This window comes from Delphinus delphis, chromosome 10 (assembly GCF_949987515.2).
Source record: "Delphinus delphis chromosome 10, mDelDel1.2, whole genome shotgun sequence".
NCBI classification, from domain to species: Eukaryota; Metazoa; Chordata; class Mammalia; order Artiodactyla; family Delphinidae; genus Delphinus; species Delphinus delphis.
In genome coordinates, this window is record NC_082692.2 from 21,122,275 (window position 1) to 21,133,093 (window position 10,819).

At 41.1% G+C, this 10,819-nt stretch overlaps 5 non-coding genes across 5 annotated transcripts; 4 read left to right on the plus strand and 1 right to left on the minus strand.

Annotated features, from left to right (window-relative positions):
* Positions 1–4,334: 4,334 nt before the first annotated feature.
* On the minus strand, positions 4,335–4,407 carry TRNAK-UUU (transfer RNA lysine (anticodon UUU)). Its single transcript has one exon. It is a non-coding gene; the product is annotated as a tRNA-Lys (tRNA).
* Positions 4,408–5,244: 837 nt separating this feature from the next.
* TRNAA-CGC (transfer RNA alanine (anticodon CGC)) lies at positions 5,245–5,316 on the plus strand. Its single transcript has one exon. It is a non-coding gene; the product is annotated as a tRNA-Ala (tRNA).
* A 475-nt stretch (positions 5,317–5,791) lies between these two features.
* Positions 5,792–5,865, plus strand: TRNAI-AAU (transfer RNA isoleucine (anticodon AAU)). The gene has a single exon. It is a non-coding gene; the product is annotated as a tRNA-Ile (tRNA).
* Positions 5,866–6,994: 1,129 nt separating this feature from the next.
* TRNAP-AGG (transfer RNA proline (anticodon AGG)) lies at positions 6,995–7,066 on the plus strand. The gene has a single exon. It is a non-coding gene; the product is annotated as a tRNA-Pro (tRNA).
* A 1,343-nt stretch (positions 7,067–8,409) lies between these two features.
* TRNAK-CUU (transfer RNA lysine (anticodon CUU)) lies at positions 8,410–8,482 on the plus strand. The gene has a single exon. It is a non-coding gene; the product is annotated as a tRNA-Lys (tRNA).
* The last annotated feature ends 2,337 nt before the right edge of the window (positions 8,483–10,819 follow it).

Consider the following 10,819-nt stretch of genomic DNA (forward strand, 5'->3'; position numbering starts at 1 on the left):
TTGATTTATCCAGCAAATATTTTTAGAGCTTCAATTATGTGCCAAGACTACAAGGCAGGCCCAAGGGCCTTGCCTTCACCAGAGAGCAATGATACTCAGCTCCTGGAGACAGAGAAAAAGCTCTCCCATCTGAAGGAAGTGTAGAAAAAAGCAAAAGTGAACAGTTCCAAAGTTTGACTCCATCGTTTCTAAACCATCCATCCTTGCAAGGAAAGACTCAAAGGCTGCTTTGCCCAAAGGATTTAACTCTAGGCATGACCTTTGATAAGAAGACCTAGAAAGTGCCCATATCCTTCCACAACCCTGCAGCCACAGGTTAAGTTGAGGTAAGATGCAGCATAAGAACAAAGAAGTAGGTTGTGGGGAGAAATAACACCAGAGGCAAAGCAGTTCAGAAAGGTCTTTCTCTTACAAAGGAGTTCAGATTTTATCCTGCTGATCTTGAAAGTTTTAGCCCTGGGGAAAAGCCAGATCAGATTTGCATTTTACAAAAACCTCTGTGTCCTTGGCTTTTGTATGGTTGAATTAGAAGGAGGATATTGGAAGTGGAGGTTTCCCGCCTGTAAAGTATACTGCTTTATTCAGGCCTAAAAAAAGGACTTTCAGGAGGATGAGGCAGAACACATGCCTCCCTTGCTAAAAAAGATAGTTATAAGACAATTGCCATACTCCTCACACGAGATGGCAAGAACTTGAATTTGGGTGGTATGTTGGGAGCCGAAATGGAAAATTTTTCACAAAATTCCCTGCATCCTCCCTCTTAAGTATTTAAAAGGTAGACTTAGTTAGGGATTGGATATGAAAGAGTGAGGTAAGGGAGGGAAAGGAGTCTGAGAAGGGACCCTAATTCCTAGCTTTGGCATTTATGTGGACAATTGTAAAACTAACTGAGATAAGGAATATACGAGAGAGAAGAGGAGAGGGGAGAGACTGATGAGTGTAAAGAAATGTGAAAGTTCTGAAATTTACCCAACTTGCGAGCTCAGCTTGTTAAGTTAGCCTGGCACGCACAGTTTCATGGATGCTGGTTCAACTCACGAGACTCCTGGGTCAGAGACAATGCACAGTTTATTATTCCAGGAATAACAATAACCAGATTATCAGCATATTTTCTCTGATTCCCCGCCTCCAATTTCCAGAGGGCAACACATGACATCTGTACATTCAGTGGATTGTGTTACAGGACGGAAACCCTAAACCTGGGGATCCCAATTCTTTAATAATGAGCAGTAAACATGCCTGCCTGTTGCTCTGGAGAGAAACATTATCTCTGTCTTCCAACGGTGTTTGCTATATAAGCATCCTTGAAAACATAATCCAGAACAAAGGACAGTCAGTGCCCCACTAGCAATACATGCAGAAATGTGAGCGATCCATGATGAATTATCTCCTAACAATGAGTTGTTTTCACTAGCTGAGTTTTGTTTTTTAAACAAAGTCTTCCACGACTAGATGAGTTGGGTGGAGGGTACGTGAGATTTCAAAAGTGAAAAAGAGTGAGGCCAGTTTACCTTAACAGACCAGAAGCTCCAAAGAACCTCCACAGAACTGTTGATATCTAATTAGTTATTTGTATGCTTTTTCTGGTTTTTTTTAATATATATATATATATTTTAATAAACAGTAGAAAAGAAGTGTGGTTGACAGTGTAGCTTGGGAATCTGAAGGTTTATCTAAAGTCACCTGCCTAATAAAAGGGTAAATGACCCATGGAATCTTCTAGTAGCTTTTCCCTCTAGGCACTACCTCAAGGTACCTAGGCTTCTTGAATGGAGGATGCAGGTTTTGATTGGTAAAGCAAATTATTAGAATTAGTTGAGTTTTTTTAAATTTGTTTTTAAATGGAGGTATAGTTGACTTACAATAGTATGTAAGTTTCAGGTGTACAACATAGTGATTCATAATTTTTAAAGATGATACTCCATTTATAGTTATTATAAAACATTGGTTATATTCCCTGTGCTGTACAATATATCCTTGTAGCTCATTTATTTTATACGTAGTAGTTTGCACCTCTTAATCCCCTACCCAGAACTCATTGATTTTAAGTGTTTGAAGATATCCAGGCTAATGGGGACAGGTTTAGAGATCGAGAGAATAGTGTAGGATGGGGATATAATTTATCTGTTAATTTAATCCAGTGCCATTTTAAACTACCTACTATATAAGCTGCTTGACTCCTGGAATTGGAGTAACATTCTTGGCAAGTCTGTCAGTCAGCCAATCGCATCCAGGTTGCACACAGATAACAATCAGTTGTTGTTGGCGCACAGATAACAGTCAGCTCAGGAAGGCTGGTGTTTCAACCCACTAAGATCCAAGCTGCAAAATGTAAAAGCTCAAATGATTGTCTTCTCTTTCTATCTCAAACCTCCCCCAAAGGCTGCGAATAGAATCTTTTGACTCTCAGCTAAGTATACATACTGACATATAGGTAAGTCCTTCGTCTTCTCAAGAAGTGTAGCAGCTCAACATTTATGATCTTACTGCTTGGCACACTCTCTGAGACCAGGTCGGAATCATCTGGAATTATTCAATTTTGTGATCACCCCCCCTCACCGCTTATTTTAAAAATGTTGTGAGAAAGAGGAAAGTTTAATTAAAGTTCGAGGAAGTTTCTTTTCTTTTCAAAAAGCTCGGAGCATTGTAAAAAACAAAACGAAAAAAAAACTTGTGGGGTCACAGCCCAAATGGGCTTCCTTACAGACAGAAAAATCTTTCATCTACAGGTGTGTGGCCTTCTCAAAGTTACAAGGTGACAAACGCTGAAAGAAAAGATTTCTTGTGTGACTCTAACAGCAATAATAATGATGATCACATTGGGTTACTTCTTCTGCAGTATTTTCTTGCTGCAAAATGCTACACTCCCTGAGGATTGGCCTCGAGGCTGTCACGTTATGAGGCTCATATGCTGCCTACCATGCCAACAAGGCAAATGACAGGAGTGTTCTGTTATTCTTTTCTAGAGGTTTTAAAACTTGTTTGATAATTTTTAATAGCAAAGTAAAATCTTATTTGTCTGTTATCTGCTGGATCCATTGGGATGAAATTTCTGCTTTGGGGAGTTACCAAACGAGGTCTCAATCAAGGGCTGCCAAGTTATGCTGCTTTAGTAGTTCCTAGCAGGGCAGAGATGGTGTTGGTGCCCCTGTGCTCAGGTGACTTGAGGCTTTGGGTCCTCTAGAAGAGTGAACTTGGATTTAGAGGAAAAGGTGGTATAGGCAGGTTACTCAGCATGTAATGGGGAAGAATAATTTACTTTAACCTTTGTATTCTATTGCTTTTGCTACAAGTTAGTCACTAAAGGGATGTTGCCTATAAGCTTAGCTTATACATTATGGCTCATCTCTGAGAACCCTTCCTCCCATGTAATGAGCGTTAAGCTAAAATACCTTTGTTTAGTTCACAGGAAACCTCCTGACCAGGCCCACCTGTGAATGGCTGCAGGAAGGAAGAAATTAACGCATCCTAGAACCAGGACTTTGCTCCCTCCCCTTTTAGTGTAAAAGAAGCCTGAATTCTAACTCAGGGAGATGGTCCTTTGGGACACTAGTCCACCATCTTCTCCTTCTGCTGGCTTTCTGAATAATGTCGCTATTCCTTGCCCCAGCAACTCGTTTCTCAATTTATTGGCCTGTGATTCTGCTAGCGGTCTGAGCTTGGACTCGGCAACAAGCACAGTACCCATTGTTCTGTACTATGTGTTACGTTTCATCTTTATGATCACCCTACAGCCCAGTGTTTCTCAGTGAGGGAGATATAAAATGAATTTAAGCATGGGTATCACCCAGCATTTTTGAGAATAACATGGAATCTGAAATAGAATGCAATGCATGTGGTAAGTGGTAATTCAGGCAACTTTTGTTCCTGTTACACATGTGTGTGTGGGTCCAGATGTAAACTAAACTACAAACTGGTCATGGCCAGTGGAAAGCACTGCCCCTAGGCCACGAATTCTGAGTATGGTGCCACCTCCTCTACCCAGTTTACCTGGGCATCCCCAGAGCTGAGCTCTGAGAGGAGCACACCAGTGTAGAGAAGAGCGAGCAGTTCTGCACATTGGCTGCTTTTCAAGAAAGAGTTTGGCCTTTGATAATTTGTTACCATTGTTAATGAAACTTTTACTCGAGCTCTAGATGAAATGTTTTGTGCTGTGGCTTCCGGCTAAAAGGCCCTTCTATTTTCTGAAAAGGTCCTAGGTTGTGATAACTATGCCATGCTCAGGGTCCCCTCTTTTCTTCTTTAGGGAAATCGGCTTGTGATTTGAGTTTACCTTCCTTTCTGTTACTACTCTTTAGAGATGAATATATAGGAATAGGAAAAGAAAACGACAACGCCCAAACAGGGACTTGAACCCTGGACCCTCAGATTAAAAGTCTGATGCTCTGCCAACTGAGCTATCCGGGCTCACACAAGAAAAAAAAAAAACGCCTTCCACATCAACTATAGTCAATTTATGCATACATTCAGAAGAACGATTTTAGGCATTTCGCCTGTGATTCCGGTTCAGAGCTGGCTATTCAGAAAATGCTTGGCATAGAAACTCAGCCACAGTGAAGGTCTTTAAGGCCGCGATAAAACCATATTACATTAATTATAATGTCTCCCCAAATTGTATCTTTCTCGCTCACTCTAGTTTAGATATATACTATATGTATATAAACACTGTATCTCTATGTAGCATATAGAGATATATTCTATAGTACCATATAGAATTCAGTGCAGTCAAAAACTGCAGGTTGGCCTTTAGTTCCTAGGCTTCCCAGAGAAACAAGTCAAATATTCTACATTTGGGCCCAAACACTTTCAAAAGGAAGCCAATCCAATGCTGATGCTTTTAAGGGATAATTAAATCACCTTTCGGCCGCTCTTTGGATACCTGAATATAGGTCTAGGGACTGAGGGAGCGATTTGATTTCGTGCTGGGTCTCAGCTGTCTTTGGAGAGGGGAAAAAAAGGAAAAAGAAAAAAGGAAAGAAGCTTTTAAAGGAGAGTCCCACTCTCTTTTTTCTCGTCAGATTTCGTTCCGTCTCTAAGTTAAGTGCTTGACAAGGGTCCAATGACTGGAAGGCTTTCTCCACTCGAAATGCCCATGAACGTTGCCCCATTAACCATTTCAAGATTTTGTTGAATAAGCAAAGGAAAATTTAATTTAAGCATTCAGAAAGTCTTAGAGTTGCAGAGGGGGAAAAAAATTCAGATTCAAAGAATTGGGAAGTGCTACAAACGCGTTTTCTGCAGGATGGGGATGTAGCTCAGTGGTAGAGCGCATGCTTCGCATGTATGAGGCCCCGGGTTCGATCCCCGGCATCTCCAGGTCCTTTTATCTACATAATCAGAAATTGCCCTTTAAAAACATCAATGCTTACTTTGTATCCTCCTCCAATTTTCTCGGTACTCTTTTAGCCACGGCGTATAGAACTGTATACGTAGAGAAGGAAACAGGATACCTTTGAAGTTTTTTAGGATATCTGTAATGAATGAAATTGAAAACGCAGAAAAGCACACCCAATGGACAGATGGCCGAAGAGGAGCAACTTGGAAACTTGCCCAGGATCCATTAGTGAACGGCTAGCTGTGGTAACGGGCCTGAAAACACTCAAAGGGGAGGAGGAGGTATTGTTGCTGAGTCATGGTACTGAAAAGTAGGACAAATGTTGGGAAAAGGACGAAGGCTTGTTTGGTGTAGGCGAATCCAGCAGCTCAGATACACAATACTGTTCCTATTATCAAAACATCAAGAACGAGAAAAGTTTCTTGTAAAGGCTTCCAAAGAAGTGGAGAAACCGACGGCCGGTTAGCTCAGTTGGTTAGAGCGTGGTGCTAATAACGCCAAGGTCGCGGGTTCGATCCCCGTACGGGCCACAGTCTCCTTTTAACCACCACTGTGATTTAACCGTGAAATAGTTTTGATTACTTTCCAGCCAAACTGTCCAACGACTGTCCTACGAGACAACCTGCGGTATCTCCACAAGAGACATTTTGTCACAAGTCCAAACCATCCTAGGGAGTCCAGAGCACACGTATTTGAGCAAGACAGATTGCTCAAAATTTTGTCCAAGAGAAGCAGAAAAGTAGCAAGACACCTTAGGAGTTATTAAGTTCATTAGAAGGAAAAACTGTCACCAGTTTGTTTAGTGGCCAAACACTGCCCTCGAAATAGTCTGAAAACATACTGAGATGCGGGGCAAGTGTGAAAAGGCAGTGTTCATGATCTCCGATTGCTCAGTTGAGGATTTCTATTCGGTTAGATCATCCCTCACATGAAGGGAGGACTCCCATATTGGGAAAAGTGTTTTCTTGTTACTTTGATTTTTTTAGGTAAGAAAGGACTAAGCCCTTTTCCAGAATCTACTTTGCCGTCTGTCACCAACCAGTTGGTCCACGTTGACCGACACCAGCAGACCCTCTGTTTCGTCCACTTCTCGATGTTACGCCTCTTGAATCAGTCTCATTTTCCATCAAAACCGACTTTCTGAACACTAATTATGTATCCCCTTGTTCCTTGTACAACGAATTTTCTTTATTCATTCACGACCTCAGAACTTTATATCCCGTTGAATGAATTTTCACTATTTTCCGTGGAAAATACTGAGATCAAGCCAAGAGGAGTTAGGGAGCTTGTCAAAAATACAGCTTATTGGGCCTCACCCCCAGGGACTTTGACTCAGTAGATTTGAGGAAGACTACAGGTTTCTTTATTTTAAATAAACGCCACCGTTGTTTCTTACAAAGGGTGGATCAGCGATCTCTGAGAAATAAGGCTTTATACAGACCAATCTTCGAAGGATTCTGTTGCGGGGAAATCCAGGAAACTTCTGAGCCAAGTCGATCTGGTTTTAAAACTAGGAAGGGAGGGTAGCAGGCAGACAGAAACAAAGAGAAACAGAGACGGAAAAAAATGTTATATATCCAAGTAGGAAAGAAAAACGGAGAAGTAAATATTTAGGAGAAGTAAATATTTAATCTGTTTAGAAAAATCATTTTTGCAAGTGGCTCGTTGGTCTAGGGGTATGATTCTCGCTTAGGGTGCGAGAGGTCCCGGGTTCAAATCCCGGACGAGCCCGAGTTTTGCGGCCTACACCCGCTATTGAATTTTTTATTAAACTCACTCAAAAGAAATTGGCACATCTGCTGTTAAATTAAACTGCTATATTTTCATGTAGAAATATGTAGGCTGTATATGCACTTGATTCCAATAAGTAACTAGATAACTCTTCTAGTTAAGAGAGACAAGTACTTTTCAGTTTTGGCTCTTACTCAGTTTTGCATCAGCTCTAAACTGACTCTTGCAAAGGCCAAGGTTTCTGGTTATTCTAGAAAATCGACTCCACGGTTGTGGTCATATGAAATGTATAGGAAACAACATTGTAAAGCAACTCTACTCCAATAAAAGTTAATTTAAAAAAATCCAGGTAATAAACATTATATTTTTAAAATTAAAAAAATAGTATAGGAAGACGATGGTCATATCTCAATTCAATGTCACCCATCATTCATTCATCACATCAAAGAAATGGGTTCAAATGGAAAAATCAAATATTGACCTATAGAGTTGGGGTGCTGGAAACCTTTGTACAAGTTATTTCGGCTTTCCTCGTTGCGTATTCTTTCATCATTCAGGAATAGGGGCTCTGCTTCATTATTGAGAAGGGGCACTTTTTCTCTTTTCCCGGAGCATACTGTTGGTACACTCTTTAAACAGATATTTGTTTAGCATCTATTATAATCAATGAGCTTTTGCAGTCTGTGGTAAACAAAATACACAAAAATCACTGGATCCTATATTCCAGTGGTTGTCAAATATTTTATATTAAAACGCAGTTGCAACACCCCTTCCCGCCTCCCTTTTTTGTGTGTGCAAGCCCTGATTGTGGAGAAGGACAACAAATGAACAAGAACAAGCGGCCTGAAAAGGAGGGAGAAAACCGCAGGGAATTCCTTTAGGACCACATTTACACAGCGTGGCAAGAGGGGCCAGAGTTGACAGGTGATAGAAACAGGAGAGGAATGTCTCAGTGGGTTACGGAGAAGGCCCAGTGCAATGTTTTGGTTCGAGGACCTGACCTTTGGGACTGAGCTTGGTGCCACATTGGCACCCAGGCCTGGAGCTCTGGGAATGCCAGAGCTGGGCTCACCCTTAGAGCGTTCAGAGATTCCGACTCTTGGATTCCGGAAGGATCTTGTGGTCTATCAAGACATGTTGGTGAGAATGAGGCGAAGAGGGAAGATGTAGTGAAAGCGAATGGAATGCATGCCAATAATTTCAGACAATGCTTACATTCTTTGCGTTTCACGTCATCTTATATAACAAAAACAGTCAAAATATCTAGAATCCTATTAATCCCTGTCAGTCCAGGAAGAATTTTATAGTCTCTTAATTCACTGAAGAAAGTTCGTGTGCGGAGTGCCCGGCTAGCTCAGTCGGTAGAGCATGAGACTCTTAATCTCAGGGTCGTGGGTTCGAGCCCCACGTTGGGCGAGTAATCTCTGTACCTTTTGCTCGCAGCTACATTTCTGCACCTTCCTCTAATCTCCAAAACAAAGTGCCTCACCGTTGTCAAACGAGAAATTTTAGAAAGTATTGAATTGCGGAATCCTGGTGACCAGCTGTGGTTTACAGGCTCTGTTGAACTATTCCGGCCAGCTCTATGACTCCGGCAGCGTTAAGCCTCATCGGCCCCTGGCGGCAACGCACTTCTCTGGCTTATTAGAGCTTTTGTTTGGGTAACTAGAGATAACATGGTCTCTGGTAGGGCATTTAGGCTCCTGGGATGATTCTGAAGCACTATCCCCACCGAAAAGGGTTTAGGATGCAGGGATGTTGGAAAACGTAGTATGAAGGTGGAGACGATCCAAACAAAGGAAACAGTTTGATGGGCAGAGGCTCAGAAGCAGCAATGTCCATGGAGAGTTTTGAGAATGGTGACAACTTTCTGGCCCAAGCAAGTGTCATTATGTAATAATGGGAGACAGATTTTCTATTACCACTACTTCATACACCCTTTCAGTTCCTGATCAACTACACCTAAACAGCACAATGGACCTCCTTTCAGATAGCGCTGTTTCCAACCTTTCTTCCCTTCCTTCGGCAAGTAAAAGAACCAAGCAACCCACAACAGGTTGCAACTGCCTGCAAAATAAAATCTAAAGACTTAAGCCTGGTTTTTATAGTCCAAATTGCATTTCTGCCATTCTCTCTTGAATGGGAGTGTGAAGGATATAGTCAAGAATAACTTTAAAGTCAGAATACCAGCTTTATAAATTTATACTAAGAAAAAAACCTAAGTGGCCCAGTGTGTTTTTATTGGCCCTCAAATTTGGGAAGGCAAAATTCATACGAAAGGTTGCCTAGTGTATAATCAGAGCAAAACGAGTTAGATGTTAAAAATATTTATGTCGCTTTGAAAACCTGATAATGCTGTCTACACCCATTGAGACCAAGAGCCCCAGAACTATCAATATTGTATTGAAAGAATGCCCACTTCTGAGCATGCTGGAGACAGGACAATTTACCACTCTCCATCCTCCCCCATCCAAACCTTCCTTTTTTCTTTACTCAGGAACCTGAATATTGTTAATATATCCCTTGTTCCATGTGATGTTATATTCCGTTTTAAAACTATTCCGTATGTTACCTATTTAGATGAATAGCACCTATGGTTGGGCACATGGAATCACATGTTTTAAACTAGGTAGACTCCCTACAATTTGGAAGTATTGTCAGTATATACACGATGAAACCGAGAATCATGAGTCAACTTAAAATGGATGGACAAGAAACAACTTTCCTAGAAGAGTACACTGAGCCTTGACTGTTTTCCAGGTCTCAAGACATCTTTCAAATTAATTGATGAACGTATTTTTATTAAGCGCCTTTTCCCTGTTGGATACTTAAAATGAAAACATGCATATAACATGGGCCGTGCCTTCAAGAAGGCTATCATTTACTTACTGGGTGAATGTAACTGACTCAAGTGAAAATTAAATTCTCAGTTGTATTTTAACTGTCTAGCATTAGGAAATGAAGGTGCTCAGAGTGACTGTTTTAAAAAATAGGTGATGGTGACAGAAACGGAGTTAAGAAATTACCAGCGTTTATCCAGTAAAATCAAGGGAACAGAGGCCCTGTATCTGACTCATATGAATATTCTCCTTACTAGAGAGAACAATCATTGAAGATTTACAGACTCCATGTTGTGGGTATTAAGCCCTAAGTCTTATTGTAAAGCCTGGACTCTTGATCACCCAGCAGCATCAACTTAATGTTTCGGTTTCCTGGTATGATGAAAACTATAAAGGGATGTCCTAGATAGAGAACAAGTATTGCTGGTGTTAATAAGCCACATGTCCTGTTGTCAATTAACTTAATGGATTTCTTGTTTATAAACATTTTTTGAGTTGCTTGGAAGAGACTGCTTTTTCCCATTCTTATGGCCCTTTGGTTATATTGTTAAAATTGAGTTGACATACTTAAAAATTGCATTTCTGAACTCAAGGCCTGTGCCAACATCTCCAAGGCCAAGGCCATCCTGAGCTTGGTCCTGAGCACAAGCTAACCTAACTCCTTAGACATAACACTTCAACTGCAAAGGAGTCCTTGATTAAAGGTGGTTAAAAAGGGCACAGGTTGGGGGCTGGTATCTTAGTCTGCTTGGGCTACCAGAACAAAATACCACAGACTGGGTGGCTTAAACTGAAAATTTTTTATTTTCTTGCAGTTCTAGAGGCTGAGGAATCCATGATTAAGGCACTAACTGATTCAATTTCTGGTGAGAGCTCTCTTCTTGGCTTGTAGAGGGCTGCATTCTTGCCACGT